Source organism: Bubalus kerabau, chromosome 3, assembly GCF_029407905.1.
Source record: "Bubalus kerabau isolate K-KA32 ecotype Philippines breed swamp buffalo chromosome 3, PCC_UOA_SB_1v2, whole genome shotgun sequence".
In the NCBI taxonomy this organism is placed as follows: Eukaryota; Metazoa; Chordata; class Mammalia; order Artiodactyla; family Bovidae; genus Bubalus; species Bubalus kerabau.
In genome coordinates this window covers 16777501-16800130 of record NC_073626.1, presented here as the reverse complement: position 1 = coordinate 16800130, position 22630 = coordinate 16777501, and the positions used below count along the sequence as shown (strand labels likewise).

Genomic DNA, 22630 nt, shown 5'->3' with positions numbered 1-22630 from the left:
TTAACATTATCACAAATATTATCTTAATAGTGTCTTTGTAACTGTACCTCCTCTTTTGAAAGTATCTTTAAATGATGAATACATAGTTTTGAATAATGTAGTCTAGCTAAGTGCAAAGGAAGAATTAGAAAATTTCTACAGCTCTCTATCACCCCGGGCTTTTGCAATTTCATCTGGTTGATTTTCCAATTTATATTGTCCAACAAGATAAAACTCCTCTTCTGTTTGCCAGATTCTAAGTCCCAAAGATGTGGCCATAATGCAGAATGGATGGACCAGACTTATCAACCTTGGAGCGTACTCAGCATCATCCAGTTTTACTGTCCTCATGCCAAATATCCCAGTCTGTCTTGTTTACAACCAAAGGCAATGAATAACTTCCAACTTTAATTATAGTTTTGCTCCTTTCTTTTAAGCCTCTCTGAATTCAGATTATTAGATGAAATAAAGCACTTTACCAGGAAAGTTACCACACTGAAATTGCTTTCTAACATAGCTCTTTTGGCATGCAGAACAGTCATTTTCCCTCCCATGTTCTGTAAGGAGCAAGAAGCAGGTGATGGTAGCATTTTGATACTGTGTGGCAGGAAAACGTTCATTTTACAAAGTCACATCATAATACCAAGAGCTTTGTATCTACCTCTCTCTTTTGCTCTTGCTTATAAAGCCAAACCCAATTAAACCTGAAAAATCTCTGCAATTCACTCTCCTCTATCAACAGTATATGAAACAGGTGTGACCACCAAACGTGAGTTAAAGAAAAAAGAAACGATCATTGTTTTTGCAGGAGAAAAAAAAAAACAAACACCTAAGTTACCAGTCATGGGCAACTTTATAAAGAATGTGGCTATAGAAAATTCAATGAAAAAATTAAGTTTTATTAAATATCTTAAATAAAAATACTGAGGGCATAGACTAAAACTAATCCATAAAATCGTAAAAGAAAAAAAAAATTGTACCAATGTTCTCTCATTTCTCTTTAGCACCAGAGTGAAATTCCCTTGTTAAAAAAATATTTGCACTCTGGGCTTATGAAGCAACTGTGGGGAAGCAAGGCATTTCAGCCAAGTTTTTTTTTGGACACAGTAAGTTATGGGAAAATATGCCTTCCCTCGAGCTCAGCAATTACTATCCTCTGAATGGGGGCAAATGTTTCTGAGTGCATTCAAAATGACCCTTTGCTTTACATCATGAGACGATCACATTGTAACAGCCCAGAAAAAAATGTAGAACATATTTACAGAAGGATGAGCAGAAAGTCATGTCTTAGGTTCCGGAAAATATGACTAAGTGCCTAGTACTTCAGTTCAGTTCAGTTCAGTCGCTCATTCGTGTCTGACTCTTTGCAACTCCATGAACCGCAGCATGCCATGCCTCCCAGTCCATCACCAACTCCCAGAGTCCACCCAAACCATGTCCATCGAGCTGATGATGCCAGCCAACCATCTCATCCTCTATCATCCCCTCCTCCTCCTGCCCTCAATCTTTCCCAGCATCAGGGTCTTTTCAAATGAGTCAGCTCTTCGCATCAGGTGGCCAAAGTATTGGAGTTTCAGCTTCAACATCAGTCCTTCCAATGAACACCCAGGACTGGTCTCCTTTAGGATGGACTGGTTGGATCTCTTTGCAGTCCAAGGGACTCTCAAGAGTCTTCTCCAACACCACAGTTCAAAAGCATCAATTCTTCGGTGCTCAGCTTCCTTTATAGTCCAACTCTCACATCCATACATGACCACTGGAAACATAGCCTTGACTAGACAGACCTTTGTTGGCAAAGTAATGTCTCTGCTTTTTAAAATGCTGTCTAGGATGGTCATAACTTTCCTTCCAATGAGTAAGTGTCTTTTAATTTCATGCCTGCAATAACCATCTGCAGTGATTTTGGAGCCTCAAAAAAATAAAGTCAGCCACTGTTTCCACTGTTTCCCCATCTATTTCCCATGAAGTGATGGGACCGGATGCCATGATCATAGTTTTCTGAATGTTGAGCTTTAAGCCAACATTTTCACTCTCCTCTTTCACTTTCATCAACAGGCTCTTCAGTTCTTCACTTTCTTCCATAAGGGTGGTGTCATCTGCATATCTGAGGTTATTGATATTTCTCCTGGCAATCTTGATTCCAACTTGTGCTTCCTCCAGCCCAGCGTTTCTCATGATATACTCTGCATATAAGTTAAATAAGCAGGGTGACAATATACAGCCTAGACTTTCCTGTTTGGAACCAGTCTGTTGTTCCATGTCCAGTTCTAACTGTTGCTTCCTGACATGTATACAGGTTTCTCAAGAGGCAGGTCAGGTGGTCTGGTATTCCCATCTCTTTCAGAATTTTCCACAGTTTATTGTGATCCACACAGTCAAAGGCTTAGAACACACATAACAGAAAAAGTAGAAATTTCAAGGAGGAAAGAAGGTTCCTCAAATTAGTTACATCTCCATCACTTTCCTTCCAGAAGAAAAACTCAATAATTTATCACCAAAACAGGTTTCCCAGAGGTTGTCCCAGTTTTCTGAAAAAAAAAATGTGCCAAAGCACTAGATTTTTAAAGTACATTATATTCTTGATAAAATCATGACTAATATATGAGCAATATTCATTTGTGTTGCAGTAACATATATATCTTTTATCAATAAAAAAGATTTGTGTTAAGGCAGTCATGGTGATGACTTAAATTTTAAAAATTTTATCTGTAGGAGTATGCAATCAGATGAACAAAGTATACACAAAGACCACGTATTCTATTGGCTAAAAAAAAAAAAATCAGTAAAAACCTACTGCTGTGTAAAACAGATTTGTTTTTTACTGTATGATATTCAGTTGACTGTGTAAACAGTATGCATTTTATAAATACCTTAATTTTGCATATTTTACTGAAGGATAATTGACTTCTAACATTATATTAGCTTCAGGTGTACAACACAGTGATTCAACATTTTTCTACATTATGAAATGATCACCACGATTAAACCTAGCTACCATCTGTCACCATACAAAGTTACTCCAATATTGTTGACTATATTCCCTATGCTGTACATTGTATCCCCATAATTTATGAATTTTATACTTTCTTTCAATTATAACAATTGTTGTTGTTTAGTTGCTAAGTCATGTCTACCTCTTTTTTGACCCTATGGAGTGTATCCTGCCAGGCTCATCTCTCCATGTGATTCTCCAGGCAAGAATACTAGAGTGAGTTGCCACTGCCTTCTCCAGGGGATCTTCCTGACTCAGGGGTTGAACCCATGTCTTCTGCATTGGCAGATGGGTTCTTTACCACTGAGCCACCAGCCCTTTACCAGCTGTACTCAAACACAATAAAAATTACTCTTTTCATTTTGCCAGCAAAAAAAAAAAAATGAAAACTGAAAATAATAAGTAACTTATTCAGAGTAGTAGAAGTAGTAAACAGCATAGTTAAGAAAAGTCTTCAGGATTTTAGGTACTTTTTAGGAGCTCTACTACATTACACATTTTGATGTTGCTTTTCTAAATTAAATCTAAAAGATATTTTGACCAAATAAATACCATAAAGAATCTGTATGAAAACCTAAAACTTCATGAGGTATTTAAGAAGCTCTGTCTCTAATTAGATAGATGATAGAGAGATAAAAATAGAGACGTGCGAATAGAGATCTGTATCTCTATCTCTCTGAGTGTAGAAAATCATATACTATTTCCCACTGGTCATCAGCTAGAATACAAATAAATAACAATAAAACTCTACACAGGAAAAATATGAAAACAAATAGAACCACCAAATATAAGGGAACTTCATTATCAGAGATTTCCTTGGTTTTCCTGAAAGTTCTGCGTATTAATAACTCCAGGTCAGATGTGTTTGTCAGTTAATGACCACTAAGATCAATGGCCCTCAATCTTGCCTGAGGCCTTCAAGTTCATCACTCTGACATTGACAGAAAGCAGCTCAGAGAAGATTCTTATGTGATAGAATTGCTCAGTCAATAGAAGCTTCTCTACAATAGGAATATGTGCAATTTAGAGTAGGTTTTGAGAAGCATATTCTCATTTTTCTGTGTATCCCTTACATGACTGGTTGCATTGGCTGACCAAGTTTGTCACTGGCCCCCTTCTCTCCCCTTCATACTATGCTTTGTCCTCGGGTTTGGAAGTACCTGCAGTTGAAACTCTTGACTGACTTCCCGTTGCTGTTCCCTGGGAGCTTTTCCAATGAGTGCCCCCACGCCACCCCTCCTGTGATTAAGAACAAGTAAAATCAACCATAGGCTTCCCAGGTGGCACTGTTGGAAAAGAATCTGCTTGCCAAGGCAGGACCTGCAGGATACTTACGTCTGATCCTTGGGTCAGGAAGATCCCTTGGAGTAGGAAATAGCAACCCACTCCACTGTCCATGCAAATTCCATGGACAGAGAAGCCTGGCGGGCTACAGTCCATGGGCTGTAAAGAGTCGGGCAGCTGAGCAATTGAGCATGAATGCAAAACCAACCATTATAATACTTAGAGCTAAAAGATGCCCCAAAATGAATCTAAAATAAGAGAAAGTAAAAGTGAAAGTGTTAGTTGCTCAGTCGTGTTGGACTCTTTTGTGGCCCCATGGACTGTCCATGGGATTCTCCAGGCAGTAATACTGGAATGGGTAGTCATTCCCTTCTCCAGGGTATCTTCCCAATCCAGGGATTGAACTCAGGTCTCCTGCACTGCAGGCGGAATGAAGTGAAGTGAAAAAGATAGAGGTACTATGCTCTGAACTTCTATTTTTATGGATGGAGCTCAACCTACTTTCAAGGTAATTTTTTCCAGAGCACACTGCATTTCAACAAACTGAAATGGTGGAAACCTTTTCCCAATCCACAGGGAAAGAAATGACATTACTGCCTATATTCTGGTGTTAATTATTTTAGACATATATTTATGTATAATCCTTTCATGTACGCTACTGCAGGTCTTCTAAAAAAAAATGCTGGTGTCAGTAAAATGCCCAGAGATCATATAAAAATAGCAAAACTTCATAAGAACAGTCAACACTTTTTGAGAGTTTTCTCCATACTTCATGCTCTACATGTATTAACTTAAATAGAATTTTGATAACCATTGTAAATAGGAAGTTTAAATACTTTTTCCACTCCTTTTAACTATGTGAAAAAAACTGAAGTTTAGTGACTGCAGTAGTTAAGACCATACTAGCTGCTAAAACAGATAAACTATGAAAGCATAGTAGCTCAAACATTAGAAATTGATTTTTAGTAGACAACAGTCCAGTGAGAATGCTGAGTGAATGATCTTCTTTGCAGTGATGTAAGACTTAAGGTCTTTTTTGTTATGGGATGGGGTAGTCATGCTTTAAAATTTGAAGGGGTGTCTCAAAAAGACACAATTTTCAGTATTGGAAGAACGTAACTTTCAGCACTTTACCCATAGCATTTTAGCATAGGAATCAATTAGATTAGAAAGGAATCTGTATGTATAGTTTGATCCTATCTCTTTGTAACCCCATGGACTATAGCCTGCCAGGCTCCTCTGTTCATGAAATTCTCCATGCAAGAATACAGGTCTGGGTTGCCATCCCCTTCTCCAGGGAATCTTCCCCAACCAGGGATTGAACCTGGGTCTCCTGCATTGCAGGCAGATTCTTTACCATCTGAGCCACCAGGGAAGCCCACAGTTTACCAAGTCAAATATTATTCAATAGCTGTATCTTCGGTTGTTTCAGTCTTATTTGATGGGATCACATGTGGCCTAGACTAAAATTGTTTTCCCTTTTTTAAGTTAACTTTTATTGGAGTATATAGCCATTCTTTTTTAGATTATTTTCCCATATAGATCGTTACAGAGCACTGAATGGTATTCCCCATGCTACACAGTAGGTTCTTATTAGTGATCTGTTTTATAGATAGTAATGGGTATACAATCCCAATCTTCCAATTTATCCCTCCCTTCACTTTCCCCCTTGGTAATCATAAGTTTTTCTTATTACCTGCTTTCCTAATACAAAATTTCACAAGGATAGGATCCTTATAAAATTTTAATGTTGGAAGTAACTGTCTTCTCCCAATAAACTTTTATTGGTGATATCTAAGTACTCCAGGATAAAGAAAACCACTTGCCTTCCACTGTCTAATAGCGACAGAGAATTGTAGGAACTCTGAGAATGGAAAATGTAGAGAAATGAGAAAGACAATACTCCTTTCCTCGTGTTCTTTACATAAAACACCCTGGCAGAATTTGCTATATACACTGCTAAGTAAATTGAGCCTTTCTATAATTGTAAACAAAATTAAATTGCTACCAATTCTTTGACTCAGTAAATTTAATTTTACATGTATACGTTCAACACTGCATCTAAACTGGCAATATGGACAAATAGGACTGCTTGACTGACAGTCTGTACTGAAAATAAGCAGGAAGATCAGTGTTTTGCTACTTCCAACCTTTCTTTCTATTAATGACAATGTAGTTTCTTTTATCAAATGCACCAATGATCTACACTCATTTTTAATTCATATAGAAAGGTCAAAAGTAAGACTTCTAAACAACTGTTAATATTGTTTTCCTAAAGTGTCAAAGGTAGAGAGAAATATTACAAAGCTATAAGCAGAAAATTAGCCCTTTTGAATATTAACATAAACACATAGTCATCAACTATATTCAGCTAACACTGAGCACTAACCATGTGCTCTGCCTTGTGACAGAGTCCAAAAAATATGAATAACATGTTATTTTTCTCTTCAAGGTACCTTACAATGTAGTTGGGGAAATATATACACACATACTTGAAAAATGAAATGCAAATAACATCCATTAATGCAACTCTTCTTATAGTTCATCATATCTAGGAAGGGTTCATATATTTCTATCATCTTTATAGAGGTCTGAAAGTGAGTAACTAAACTTAAACCACTGAAAAATACACAATAATAAAAATATTACAAATCATGTTGAGGTTCTTTGTTATACTGATTTATCCTTCTCCAAGGGAATGTCCCAACCCAGGAATCGAACCCAGGTCTCCCGCATTGCAGGTGGATTCTTTATCAACTAACTGAGCCACCAGGGAAGCCCTTACTGATTTATAGCCATGAGATTAAGAAAGGCCCCAAATCTGCAATGGTCTCATTGTTCCAATCTTACAAGATTTCAGAAAGAGCTATACACACAAGAGACAGTGACAAACGAGAAATTCAGTTACCACATTATCATAATTATCCAACTGTCCATAACTCCCAATTAAACCCCATAATAAATCTAACTGGAATGCTTGACTTAGGCAGTAGAGGCCATTCTCTGGCTTTAAGTTCTCATCCCTAGCAAACTACTAAGACCATATTAATGAGAGATCCAAAGCGTGAGAGTAACCGCGTGAGATCAGCATGGCTCTTCATCCCCCACAGTGTCAGGCCAAACTCTGCTGCTTTTATAACGTGGACAAGAGATTGAGATAAAAAGAGGGTTGGGGCAAGCATGGCAGCTTAGCCTATGGAAGAAAAAAGCAAAAATGATAGGTCTATATTTATATGCACTGCTTTTTAACAGTTATCGTCCACCAACTCCCCTCCCCTATAAAATGAGCCCAATTTGTGTGTTGTGGGAGTAAACAGAAGAGATGTGATGAGAATAAGGAACAGTTTGGTATGAAAGAGAATACTTACCTGAAATTCTAATTCTGCTCTTCTCCATGTTTTGGGAAATGAGAAAAGTTTCAATAATCATTTGCTTAAAAAAAACAACAACAACAACAATTTGCATCATGATGGTGTGTTACTACAAAATGAGTCCAAAGACAGACTGGGAGAGGTTGAACCCAAAGTAGCAACTCTACTTTGGGAAGCCAGAGGGGACTGAGGGACAGGAGGAGAGTTAGTGAACCTGGTAATTTCCCCACCACTGCATGTACCATGATGTTACAACATGACGCAAATTACACCTTTGTCCTTTATCTCAGATTCCAAATACAACTTGTGCTGTGTGCTGTGCTAAGTCGCTTAAGTCATGTCTGATTCTTTACGACCCTATGGACCATAGCCTGCCAGGCTGCTCTGTCCATGGGATTCTCTAGGCAAGAATACCTAAGAAGGTTGCCATGCCCTCCTCCAGGGGATCTTCCCAACCCAGGGGTTGAACCTGCATCTTTTACATCTCCTGTATTGGCATGTGGGTTCTTTACCACTAGTGCCACCTGGGAAGCCCCAGATACAACTTACATGTATTTCAAATAGCTAATGAATACTTTTAATGTGGGAGAAAACTCTTAGACTATACAAAATCCAATATTGTTGTCAACACATTCTGAAAGATGCCCTGAAGTAAAGCAAATATTAATACATAAAACTTGCCAAAATGGAAACTAACACTTTGTTGCTTTCAAAGCCATCCCATAAGACTGTGGCATTTTGATGGAAAGTTCTAGAAGAACACAGGATTCCATGTAAAAAGCTCCAGCAACACCACAAATACTCCATTTGCTTTGCAGAATTTGAAGTTGATATTGGTTGTCCTACCACCAGATGTCTCGTATATTTCATTCATCATCTTATGAATTTGAAGAAATAATCCCTAGAATTTTCATCACCAAATAGTTCATTGATGAAGATAGGATTTTAGATCTGCCCAGAAGACATCTCAACAAAGAACTGACTCATTGGAAAAGACCCTGATGCTGGGAAAGATTGAAGGCAGGAGGAGAAGGGGATGACAGAGGATGAGATGATTGGATGGCATCCCTGACTCAATGGACATGAGTCTGAGCAAGCTCTGGGAGACGGTGAAGGTCAGGGAAGCCTAGGGTGTTGCAGGCCATAGGGTTGCAGAGTTGGACACTACTGAGCAACTGAACACCACCACACTACACCTCAAAATAGTATGCATGTTGCCTGAATGAAAATATTGGAGGAGTGGTCACTGCTGTTACATTCGTCTAGTGGAATAGAAAAGGATGGTCCCTGAGTCTGAGAGAGAGGACATGCAGAGGAGAGGGGCCAGCCTGTGGTCCCTGTGACTCACAAAGTGATAGAATGACATCATTTTAACATTAGGAATCTATCCCGGAAAGGGTATCATGATAAGGTGTCTACGTTTCTTTAATGCGTTAAACATTTTCCCCCTACTCAACACCTCCACGGAGAAGGCAATGGCACCCCACTCCAGTACTCTTGCCTGGAAAATCCCATGGACGGAGGAGCCTGGTGGGCTGCAGTCCATGGGGTCGCTAGGAGTAGACACGACTGAGCGACTTCACTTTCACTTTTCACTTTCATGCGTTGGAGAAGGAAATGGCAACCCACTCCAGTGTTCTTGCCTGGAGAATCCCAGGGACCGGGGAGCCTGGTGGGCTGCCGTCACTGGGGTCGCACAGAGTCGGACACAACTGAAGCGACTTAGCAGCAGCAGCAACAACACCTCCAAGGCCCATCTTGGCTAGACACTTCCAGGAAACAACTCAGGCGATTGATGGATGGTGTGTCTCTGTAATTAGACGGTGGCTGTGCGGTGTTTACCTACACGTGGAGCTTGCGTCAGGCCCCAGGGTTTTGCCTACTTGTCAATATCCTCCATAGCATATACCTGCCTGTTACCTATAGCTTAACGAGAAAACAGATTGCTCTGCTAGAATCTAATGGCTGTTAATATCCTAGTAACATTAACATATGCAATACTGAGCTGAATTGTAAGGCTGACAAGAGCTTACGTGCATGGAAAGGTGATTACAGTGGAAGTTTAATGTTAAATCACCACAGTTTCTCTCTGCCTTAATAAACTGTCAGGTGCTACCAAATAAAGCAGAAGCAATTACAGGAAGCAACAGGATCCTGGGTTGAGGGACAGGACTGATGAAAAAATAGAACATCCTTCCTCCCCCAAATAGCTTACATGAATGACTGGTAGCTAACAGCTGTGAACTCTGATCAACAAAAGCATCAGCCTCCTCATTCATCCACCCAGGACATGGCATTTTGATTTCTCATGGGAGGGTACAATATTTTTAACAATGATAAAGTACCTTACACATCCAAAGAGCTCATTGCATATGTGTGCGCTCAGTTGTTCAGTCATGTCTGACTCTTTTGCTACCCCACAGACTGAAGCCCGCCAGGTTCCACTGTCCATGGGATTATCCTGACAAGAATACTGGAGTGGGTTGCCATTTCCACCTCCAAAAGAGCTCATTAAATTCCACCTATTATTTCTGTGTTCCTAAATGCTAACATGTTATTTAGTTTTACTCAAAGGCAGAGGATCCCTACATTCCCAGGTCTTTAAGCTATGATGGTTAGAATGGATAGACCGGGATACAGAGGGTGCCATGCGTCTAGGGCAGTGCATGGCATAGCATAAGAACTCAGCTTGGGCAGGACACCGCAAAGGATGAAGAGCATGTGGGACCTGAGTACCTATCCCAGCACTGCAACCTAATAGCTGGGCAATGTTTGACAGTTTCCTTCAACCTCTTCATCCTCCATTTCTTGATTTGTAAAATGAGGATTTTTGTTAATACCTACTTCATAAGGCTGTTTTAGTAGTAGCAGTGTTAGCCACTCAGTTGTGTCTAACTCTTTGCGACCTGTAGCCCGATAGGCTCCTCTATCCATGGTTCTCCAGGCAAGAATACTGGAGTGGATTCCCATTCCCTTCTCCAGAAGATCTTCCCGACCCATGGATCGAACCTGGGCCTCCTGCATTGCAGGCAGATTCTTTACCATCTGAGCTATAGGGAAGATTGTTCTGAAGAACAAATTTAATAACGTGTTAAACTTCTGACTTACTACAATGCCAGCCACCTGTAATGCATTCAGTGTGTGTGATTATTAATAATAGTTTATTATTCCATTATTGGTGGCCATGTAGACATGTATCTGCCCCCACACTGCACTCTCGACAAGTTTACTAGACCTTGTTCCTTGGGGGCAGACCAAAGGATAAAATTATACACCATCTGGACAGGCAGGATTACCGTAATTTACCATTTAACCCTATTATTGGATATGTGAGGAAACTCAGCTGAATTCATATAGTCAATCACAAACTGGCCAAAGCTAAGCATCCAGGCTCTGAAACAGGCACTGAAGATACAAACATGAATAGAGCAAAGTCCTATTCAGTTGATGTTTTATCATCTTTAGTGAAATAGGTTAGGGGATAAGCAAGTTTGAAACACATCAGAGAAGCAAATTCCTGCTGGCACTCACACATTGAGGAGAAAGAGCCATCCCTGGCTGTGGGGGCAGGACAGCCTGAGAAAGTGTTCTAGACAGGGTAATAGTTGCTCTGTTGTTGAACAACTGCATACAATGGAGCCTATTATACAGAGTGAAGTAAGCCAGAAAGAAAAACACCAATACAGTATACTAACGCATATATATGGAATTTAGAAAGATGGTAACAATAACCCTGTATACGAGACAGCAAAAGAGACACTGATGTATAGAACAGTCTTTTGGATTCTGTGGGAGAGGGAGAGGGTGGGATGATTTGGGAGAATGGCATTGAAATATGTATAATATCATATATGAAATGAGTCACCAGTCCAGGTTCGATGCGTGATACTGGATGCTTGGGGCTGGTGCACTGGGACGACCCAGAGGGATGGTATGGGGAGGGAGGAGGGAGGAGGGTTCAGGATGGGGAACACATGTATACCTGTGGCGGATTCATTTCGATATTTGGCAAAACCAATACAATATTATAAAGTTTAAAAATTAAATTAAAAAAATTAAATTAAATTAACATTGAGGTAAAAAAAAAAGATTCTAAAAAGAAAATCAGATAAGAGTATAGGCAAATAAATGAAATGGTGTGCAAACACCGTTAGTCATTAAGGAAATGCAAATTAAAACCCCAAGCAGAAACCTTAGCATTGGAATGGATAAAATGAAAGACGAAAACTGAACAACTAAAAGACCAAAAATTGGAGAGGACCCGAAGCAGCTAGATATCTCCCACATCGCTGGTGAGAATGTAAAATGCATTAGCTACTTTTGAAAATAGTTTGTCAATTTCTGATAAACATCCACTTAATAAATGATGCAGTTATACTACTAGATATTTGCCCCATTTAAATAAAAAAAATATATATATATCTTTATACAAAAACTCCTTTATCAATGTTTATAGCACATTTATTCATAAATTCAAAAAAAAAAAACTAGAAACAACTCAAATGTCCGTCAACAGATCATTCAGTTCAGTTCAGTTGCTCATTTGTGTCCACTCTTTGCAACCCCATGGATTGCAGCACACCAGGCCTCCCTGTCCATTGCCAACTCCCGGAGTTTACTCAAACTCATGTCCATTGAGTTGGTGATGCCATCCAACCATCTCATCCTCTGTCATCCCTTTCTCCTCCTGGCTTCAATCTTTCCCAGCGCCAGGATCTTTTCCAATGAGTCAGTTCTTCACATAAGATGGCCAAAGTATTGGAGTTTCAGCTTCAGCATCAGTCCTCCCAATGAATATTCAGGACTGATTTCCTTTAGGATGGACTGGTTGGATCTCTTTGCAGTCCAAGGGACTCTCAAGAGTCTTCTCCAACACAACAATTCAAAAGCATCAATTCTTCGTTGCTCAGCTTCCTTTATAGTTCAACTCTCACATCTATACATGACTACCGGAAAAACCATAGCTTTCCCTAGATGGACCTTCATGGGCTATTAATGTCTCTGCTTTTGAATATGCTATCTAGGTTGGTCATAACTTTTCTTTCAAAGAGGAAGAGTCTTTTAATTTCATGGCTGCAGTCACCATCTGCAATGATTTTGGAGCCCCCCAAAATAAAGTCTGTCACTGTTTCCACTGTTTCCCCATCTATTTCCCATGAAGTGATGGGACCGGATGCCACGATCTTAGTTTTCTGAATGTTGAGTTTTAAGCCAACTTTTTCATGCTCCTCTTTCGCTTTCATCAAGAGGCTCTTTAGTTCTTCTTTGCTTTCTGCCATAAGGGTGGTGTCATCTGCATATCTGAAGTTATTGATATTTCTCCCGGCAATCTTGATTCCAGCTTGTGCTTCTTCCAGCCCAGCATTTCTCATGATGTACTCTGCATAGAAGTTAAATAAGCAGGGTGACAATATACAGCCTTGACGTACTCCTTTTCCTATTTGGAACCAGTCTGTTGTTCCATGTCCAGTTCTAACTGTTGCTTCCTGACCTGCATACAGATTTCTCAAGAGGCAGGTCAGGTGGTCTGGTATTCCCATGTCTTGAAGAATTTTCCACAGTTTATTGTGATCCACACAGTCAAAGGCTTTGGCATAGTCAATAAAGCAGAAGTAGATGTTTTTCCGGAACTCTCTTGCTTTTTTGATGATCCAGTGGATGTTGGCAATTTGATCTCTGGTTCCTCTGCCTTTTCTAAATCCAGCTTGAATATCTGGAAGTTCCCTGTTCATGTACTGTTGAAGCCTGGCTTGGAGAATGTTGAGCATTACTTTACTAACATGTGAGATGAGTGCAATTGCACAGTAGTTTGAGCATTCTTTGGCACTGCCTTTCTTTGGGATTGAAATGAAAACTGACCTTTTCGAGTCCTGTGGCCACTTGCTGAGTTTTTCAAATTTGCTGGCATATTGAGTACAGTACTTTCATAGCATCATCTTTTAGGATTGGAAATAGCTCAACTGGAATTCCATCACCTCCACTAGCTTTGTTCGTAGTGATGATTCCTAAGGCCCACTTGACTTTGCATTCCAGAATGTCTGGCTCTAGGTGAGTGATCACACCATTGTGATTACCTGGGTCTGAAAATCTTTTTTGTATGGTTCTTCTGTTTATTTTTGCCACCTCTTCTTAATATATTCTGCTTCTGTTAGGTCCATACCATTTTTATTGTGCCCATCTTTGCATGAAGTATTCCCTTGGTATCTCTAATTTTCTTGAAGAGATCTCTAATCTTTACCATTCTATTATTTTCCTCTATTTCTTTGCATTGATCACTGAGCCTTCCTCAGTGTTTACTCAGCTATATGTATTTCCCAAAATCATAAAACTTTACCTTAAATAGAATGAATGTTGCTATATGCCCATTTTACTTTTTTTTTTTCCAGAAAGGCCAAAAGAGACTCTGTGCAAAGATCCATAAACAGAATACAGCATAGTAAATTCAGGTTTCGCAAGCCTGACTAGAGTACAGCGGGTATCATAACTATTACTTAGCTAACTATCTGGCTCACAGTAGAAACCCAATTAATAGACGCAGCATAAATGAACAGAGGGGAATCATGGTGCTATGAGCCTGTCAATAGATAGAAGCCAACTCCACAAAACATTTCCATGTTTATTAGCAAAGTCGGCATGCTTATATATTGTTCAGTGACCCAGTGGAGATCTCTGTTATTTATATTATGCAGTAAGTGAAGTGAAGTGAAGGTAGCTCAGTTGTGTCCAACTCTTTGCAACCCCAAGGACTATACAGTCCATGGAATTCTCCAGGCCAGAATACTGGAATAGGTAGCTTTTCCCTTCTCCAGGGGATCGTCCCAATTCAGGGATCAAACCCAGTTCTCCCACATTGCAGGTAGATTCTTTACCAACCGAGTTATGAGGGAAGCCCACATGTTATGCAGTAGTACTGTCTTAAAGAAAAGGAGAACATGTACAAATTTGGGGTACATCAGAGCAGCCAATGTAATGACCACAACGAGAATGGTTCCCCTTAAATTTGTTCCATGTGCATCTACACAACCCCACGGGGAGGATGCTCTGGGGAACATTTCTCTATTTCCACTTTTCTAGCTATTTTAGAGACATCTGCTAATGAGAAAGATGAGTGATGACAGAAACACCGCATCAAAGTGCAGGACGTGAGGCCTAAAGAATCCCACTTGTTTCATGTAATTAGGCCACTTCAGTCAAAATTTTTTTCAACAATTTTTCATACTTATTTATCCAGCCTATCCTGAGTATATAACACTCAATATAACATGATAATATTATAATATATCATATATTATGTTATACCATATTAGAAAATAAGGTAATACAAAATTATTCTCATGAAGTAAAATTTTACCTCACACTTGAGTCATAATAAAAAGTCAACATAATGACTCAAGACATACAGAGAAATAAATAACAATTGTATAACCATGTGGAGCTGTGTTCTCAGGGGCTGAGGAATGGCTGGATTAAGGGAATGATATAGGAAAGTAGAGTTGTTGCTTTACCACGTATGGTAGGATTATTATCATATTTATCATATCCAGAGCAATAAGTGTTTTAAGTGGTTTACTGACCATCATTATTTATTCATTCAGGACTTCCTGCACTGTAAATAAATATGAGTCTCTTGAAAAAATAACTTCAGAAGGTTAAGATGAGGCCGAAAACATAATACAAAATGGGAACCAATTCCTCACCATTTCAGTTCTACACCAGTCCACTATGAAATGATGCTTGGTCAACAATTTGAAGTTATAGTTCTTTTCAGAAAGGGGACAACTTGGACTTTTTTTTTTTTTTAAATAATAATACTTCTCAGTAAAGGGCCAGATGGGATTAGAATGAGGGAAGAGAGCCAGAAACAGGAAATGCGGTGTCAGGGTAACAAAGCACAGAGAAAAATTCAGAGAAGTTACTCTGTGCTTCCGCCGAGATTCTACACATTGGGGTTTATCACATTGGAGTCTTTTGAGATTTGCCTGTCACTAGACACGACTAAGCACAGTGTCTTTAAAGGAAATCTTTGTTCTAATTCCCGCCTGACAGGAAAAAGCTTCTGGGTTCACTCAACCCTAACTTTATCCTTTACAAAGGAAAACTATAGAGAGACTGGCTTTACTCCCAGGGGCTTCCCTAGCTCTTCTTATTTAACTCGCCCTGTCTAACCAGACAAGTGCTTAGACTCCCTCCATTCACCTGCCACAGCCCTCATCCAACACAAAAAACCTGCTTAGATGCTTTTATTTTCTTTCCTTTGGGGTTCCTCAAAGTCTAGGTGCCCTAGAGAGGAGTCCTTTGTAACTAGGCGACCCAAGTGATTGATAAAAGGGCTGGATCATTGCAAAAGATAGAAAGACTATTGATGGTTTTCCTCAACCCCACAGTAGTTGAGATTATCTGACCCAGATTCAAATCATCAGGAGAGGAGACTTCCAATATCAAAACACAAGGAAAGGACCATATTTCTCACATTGAACTTAATTGCTAAGCACCCTGAACATCCATTATATGTGAGAGATGAAGACAGGCCCTTGCCTCAAAGCAAGATTGCACTCATCTTTGAAAAGTGAGCATTTACTTAATTTTATGGCATCCTAGTAAAAAATATTCACTCTCAAAATTCAAAAATCCCTATCAATATTTTACAGTACCCTATAATTGAGCTTTCCCATATTTATCTCTCATCTTGTATTTATGCTCCAGATTATAATCTCATATATATTGCAAAACTGCAGAAATGTCCCCAAGGATTATTGTTTAGGCTTGGAATTAACAATGATCAACTCCCATTCTGATGATGACATCATTCTTATCGCCTGTGTATCAGGTAACATCCTTGGTTGCAAGCAACAGAAACTGATCCTGCGTAATTTAAATAGAAAAGCCATTACTTGGTAAAGAATGGATTCACAGAACCTGTGGACAATGAAAAATCAGGCTTAGGAAATAAACCAAAAGTAAGGGAATTTGGTGAAGGCAAGGAGCAAAACATTTGCTTTTTAGCAGAAATGTTCAGTTGAGATGTTGTCTTGGTTACCTTAGAACACTAATGAAGCCGGACACTGCATGCTTACTGAACATGCGAGAGCTATGAATGGCTCTTCAATCTTTCTCTCTGAATCGTCTGCTCCAGATTCAAATTCTGAAGCTTCAACATCCAACTGCCCAAGCCTAGATCATGCCCTGGTATGTTCAGACAGCTGATTTCTCAAATCCTTTTTGAAAGTCTCTGTTACCACTGAAACATCATCCTTTAAAAGGTCTTCTTGGCAAATAAGCTGAAATTCCAAAATGAAAGGAAAAAAATACCTTCTTTATATAGCTACATAATATGAAGCAGTAGCTCAAATATCAATAGAGATACATATGGTAATAAAAGAAAAATGAAAACCAACTACTAATATGCCTTTGCTCTGCTCTTGGCATTGATTTCAGCTGAAGTTTGCTCATGTTTGGTTACACCACAAATTCCGAGGGCGCTCAAAAAAACCAACAAAGAGATATTTCTCCTGTCTGAATTATGTCTTGATTACAGTGAAAGTCAGTGGCCTAGGAACAGGTGGTTTTCTTCAATCAGCTGAGTTCCCGAGAGATGAGAGGGGAGGTGGGGCTTGCGAGACCTGCCACTGGCTGGCAGTGGCTCACTCATCCCAAGACTCCTTGTTACTTTCTGGAAGGAACTGGAAATTTCAGAAATTACAAAGCTGCTCTCAGCTTTGATTTGGCCCACTGCTCACAACAGCTGTAAAAGTTGAATCTTGTTGGGGGCGGGGCAGAGGAGGTGGAAAAAAAAACAAGGTCAAGACTGGTTATAATGTGGTTTTACTAGAGGTATCGTTTTCAGAAGAGGGAAAAACCACTATGTATGAATATGCAGAGAGTGAAAAATGAGAAAAACATGTTCGTTTTATTTCAAGCTAAAGAGATTGGGCCCACAACCCCAATTACACATATGCAGCTACAGGCAGAATGAATAACTACTTGTCTTTGAAACGCTTTAGGATGCATTTGAACTTATCTCCAAAAACATTCAGTATTTTCAATTTTTTGTTAGTTCTCATGACCTGAATAATGATGGGGTAGGGGGTGGTCTAAATGTTAAAACAAGTTAGCAAAACAAAATTATTTATTTTAAACTGATTTACACTGTATCCCACGAAACAAAGTGAAAGATTTTTCTTTCTGGACTTATTTCCTTTTATTTATTCCCTGCTGCAAAGAGATTTTTTCCTCCCCAAATAATTCAAGCATATATTTCTCTTCTCTAGAGTTTCAAACTGGATTTTTTTTTTTTTCTTTTCAAAAGCAGTGGATTAGGAGAGAGCCATTTTAGCCCCAAATAGTTACCAGGTTTTTCATGATTCTTTTATCAATTAACTGGAAGTGTTCACATCACTTTTGACAATACATGCCAGCAGGAAGGTAGTTCTATTTTAATTATTTAGGATCATACTTCTCAACCCTCAATGCGTATTAGAATCACCTGGAACACTTAAACAAAATGGATGTCTGGGCTTTATTCCAGCCCAACTAAGTCATAATCTCTAGACATGGAAGCCAGTCATTGGTGTTTGGTTTCCAACTCTCAGCTGAATCTACAACCATGAGAGATGGGGCTCAAAACCCCTCCCAGATAGCTGCCATTTCTTTGTGGCTGAGCATCAAAGGTCATACAAAAGGATTTCTATTAAGGCACCAAGAAAGAATTAGAACAAAACTTCTCCGCCTTCCTCCTATAGAGAAATAGACTGTGCCAACTCAATTTGTGAACCCAAATGGATTACAATAAAACAATAATAGTCACTTTACCAAACTCCACACCTCCAGCTCTCTTCTCCCAATTAGTCTTTTTGATCTCGAAATAGCCACTTAAAAGATGTAGCTTCAGTACCTCAGACTCTTAACCTGACTCTCACTACAAGGTTTGCTATAAATTGTATCATCCATCAGAGAATACAGGAATCCCAAGACAGATGCCCTTGCCAATTTTTGGAAACATTTTTGAAGTACTTTTGAGATTCTCAGGAATGAGTTCCCCACTGGTATTCACTTGATGGGCAGAAAAAAAAAAAAAAAAAAACTCAGTTAAAAGGAGTGCCGAGCAGTCTGACTCTGGGTCCAGCTGGGGCCCAACTCCCCCAACAGGGAGTAACAGCTCTCCAACCTGCCATTCTGATTCAGTACATCTGAGGTGAAACCTAAAGACTGGTATTTTTTAATAGGAACCTCAGAAGATTCTGCAACAGATGGTCTGCAGACCACCCAGAGAAACAAGGCCATAGACTGTTAAATGAAAAGCTTTCAGAGAAACCAGGAATATTTAGGTGGGGAAAGCTAAGCTATCTTCAAATGTTTAAAGGGTTTTCCTGTTTGGAAAAAAAAAATAAAAAAATAGGTTTTTTTCTAAACTCTCTTCTGTAAGATTGAAAAAGATAGAAAAATGAAATGGGTGGAAAATGGAGGAAAAAAGTTGATTTGGCCTTAATTTAGAAAAGAATTTCATAGTCATCAAACTGCCTTAGAAAGTAATATTTCGTGATCCATCCAAGAATGATGGCCACTTAGCAAAGATACTATCAAAGGGATGCAAGCTTGTGGTAGATAAACAGTTCAGTTTGCCATGTCCCTTAAAACATGAATTCACTAAAAATAACAAAGTTCATCATGGGTCTAAATCTTTATGGTAGTTTGAAAAAATATATAGCTGGCCTTGTGTGCACCAAATTTAATTAACTCAGTTTCTCTAAAGCACCTCATTACACCTTGAATATCTTATACCAGTGAGTCATGAAAGTGACTTTTGAGTAAAGAAGCTTTAACCCAGTTAACAGGTCTGCCCAAAAAAGAGTCGATTACCTATTTATGGCTTTAAAGTCAAGTATCAAAGTTAGTTCAATACAGCGATAGCTAGCTAGCTAGATGGGCTTCCCAGGTGGCTCAGTGATAAAGAATCTGCCTGCCAATACAGGAGCCATGAGTTCAATTCCCTGGGTGGGGAAGATTTCCTGGAAAAGGAAATGGCAACCCACTCCACTATTCTTGCCTGGAAAATCCCATGGACAGACAAGCCTGTTGGACTATAGTCCATGGGGGGTCACAAAAGTATTGGACACAACTTAGTGATTAAACCACCACAAGAAAGCTAGCTAAATAGAAAGAGATATGGAGATAGATAATTGGATAGACAGAATGAAATGAGAGAGATTCATTCACTCCTGGCTAAGAAGGACTAAGCACTCTCTAATCCATCTGTCTTATTGAATGCAGCTTTAAAATCTGGAAAGAATGTGCATGGAACAGCTAGCTATTTGAGGACTTTGAAAAGAAAATAGCAGCAAGTGTGTTGAATAAGAAGACTAGAATTAAAAGTACCATCAAACAGACCATGACTTCACCAATTTTATTACCCTCTGGAGTTCCATGACCTAAATTCAAGATGGCTTGAGAACTTGAAGGGGTTCTTGCCATATATAGAAATCCAGAAGCACTCTAGGTCTGGCTCAAGAAGTGTTAAAAGGGCCTCCTAGATATCTACACCGGAGAAGGCAATGGCACCCCACTCCAGTACTCTTGCCTGGAAAATCCCGTGGACGGAGGAGCCTGGTGGGCTGCAGTCCGTGGGGTCGCTAAGAGTCGGACCGGACTGAGCGACTTCACTTTCACTTTTCACTTTCATGCATTGGAGAAGGAAATGGCAACCCACTCCAGTGTTCTTGCCTGGAGAATCCCAGGGAGGGGGGAGCCTTGTGGGCTGCCATCTATGGGGTCGCACAGAGTTGGACACGACTGAAGCTACTTAGCAGCAGCAGCAGCAGATATCTACACAGTCAAGCACAGTGTTTTCATAGCCAGCTGACTCTCTGCCTAGTAACTCTGCTGCTGCTGCTAAGTCGCTTCATTCGTGTCTGACTCTGTGCGACCCCATAGATGGCAGCCCATGAGGCTCCCCCGTACCTGGGATTCTCCAAGCAAGAACACTGGAGTGGGTTGCGATTTCCTTCTCCAATGCATGCAAGTGAAAAGTGAAAGCGAAGTCGTTCAGTCGGGTCCAGACTCTTAGCAACCCCACGGACTGCAGCCCACCAGGCTCCTCCGTCCATGGGATTTTCCAGGCAAGAGTACTGGAGTGGGGTGCCATTGCCTTCTCTGCCTAGTAACTCTAATGGTGTCTTAATGTCAGTGTAGTGGTCACGTCTTTGCAATAATCAGTTCAGTTCAGTCACTCAGTTGTGTCCGACTCTTTGCGATCACATGAGCTGCAGCACACCAGGCCTCCCTATCCATCACCAACTGCCGGAGTCTACCCAAACCCATGAGTTTGAGTAGGTGATGCCATCCAACCATCACCTTTGCAATAACAGGGTGTATAAAATCTGCTACTAAAATCTCAGGTTTTCTAAGTAACATGAGAGATGAATTTCATCCATTTTTTGACTCTTATCCCTCGATCCTCAAGTTCAAATGCATAAGAAGAATGCACAGAACAATAAAGATTCTGTCCATTAAAAAAAAAAAAGTGGGAGGGGCCCTAATGCTCAGAGAGAGCATGGAAATCTGTTTTTCTTTTTCCTCGTTTTTCTTCCCTTGTTTCATTCTTCAGTGCCTCAGCCCCCAAATGATCCTAGAGCAGTGGTGGCAATGGCAGCAATCAGACCCTGTAGGTCCCTTTACTTTGAAGGAAGAAAATCTTCCCCTCCAAACAAAGGAGCCATGGTCTGAAAATAATGGGAGGAGCCCCAGCTACTTACCCTACTCACTTCCCTTTTCTCAGGTCCCGCCTTCCCCACCACTTTCTTCTCTCCTGCCCCCTTGACCTTGATGTGGGTGGAGTCAAGGAAAACAGGCAGCCGAGCCAGATGTCTTGAGGCAGGAGGTCTTTCTCTGACCTGAAGACTGCAAAAAAATGGGATCTGAAGGAACCAGAATGTACCACAGAGATAGCAGAGAGAGAATTTAAGAAAGCAACTCCCATCAGTGGTATATGAACTCCTGGCCTCACTTGAGTTGCAGGTGTGTGAGTCTGAATTTTAAAAAACACACACAGACTTTGAGGAGCGGCCATGGAAGAGTCTATGACCCAGATCCTATAGCCTGGCTGCCTGAAAGACCTAAAGGACAGATCTGAATAGCACTGCAAAGGATTTTAAAACCAAACTGATATTAGGACCACAACCCAAAGAAATCTGATCAAAATATGACTTGAACCCAACCAAGTTGATCGCCACTAAATCAAAAATATTATCATTCTCTGTGGGGTTTCAGCTAGACCCAGAGGGTACAACATCATAGTCAAAATGTCCACAATATAACATGAAATTATTCGGCATACATAAAACATGGAAAATCTCAATTTGTGTAAGAAATGAATCTGTGATGATAGAGTTGTTGGAGTTATCTGAGAGAAATTTGAAAGAAGTTATTAAAAATAAGAAAGAAGACAGAAACACCTTTGAAACTGGAAAGATAGAAAATCTCAGCAAAGAAATACAAAGTATTATGAAATACTAAATGGACATTTTAGAATTGAAATTATAGTAACTGAAATAAAAATCTCATAAGGTGGTCTCAATGATCAGAATGGAGGTGGCAGAGGAAAGAGTCAGTAAACCTGAAGATTCATGAATAGATCTTACTCAATCTGAATAATGAAAACAAAAGGAAAACAATGACTGAACAGAGTCTAGAACTAACACTTGTACCATCACAGTGCCAGAAGGAGAAGAGAAAAAAGTGTGAGGCTGGTAAAAATTCATAAGGAACAATGGCTGAAAACCTCCTAAATTTGGTGAAAGACTACCTTGTAGATTCTGTTTGTATCCTGGGCCAAGCAACCAGAGGACAAAGAGAGAAAAAGTAAGGGGGATTACTAACCCAGCCCTTTTGTAATTGCAGCTGCTGGAAACCTCCTTTAGAGTTAGCTTGTCTCCTGTGGGTTTCCATAGCTACGCTCCAATTGCTGCCATGAGATTGGCTAGTGGCTGGGGGGAGGTCGGGAGAATGGCAG

General features: G+C 39.8%; 1 long non-coding RNA gene across 3 annotated transcripts in view; it reads right to left on the bottom strand.

The window, feature by feature from the left end:
• The window catches only part of LOC129645513 (uncharacterized), a 112655-nt gene extending 90178 nt beyond the window's left edge, over nt 1–22477 (bottom strand). For all 3 annotated transcript variants that reach the window (XR_008711417.1, XR_008711416.1, XR_008711418.1), the window contains exon 1: nt 21375–22477. This is a non-coding gene — a long non-coding RNA (uncharacterized LOC129645513). The remainder of the gene's footprint in view (nt 1–21374) is intronic.
• Between the last annotated feature and the right edge of the window lie 153 nt (nt 22478–22630).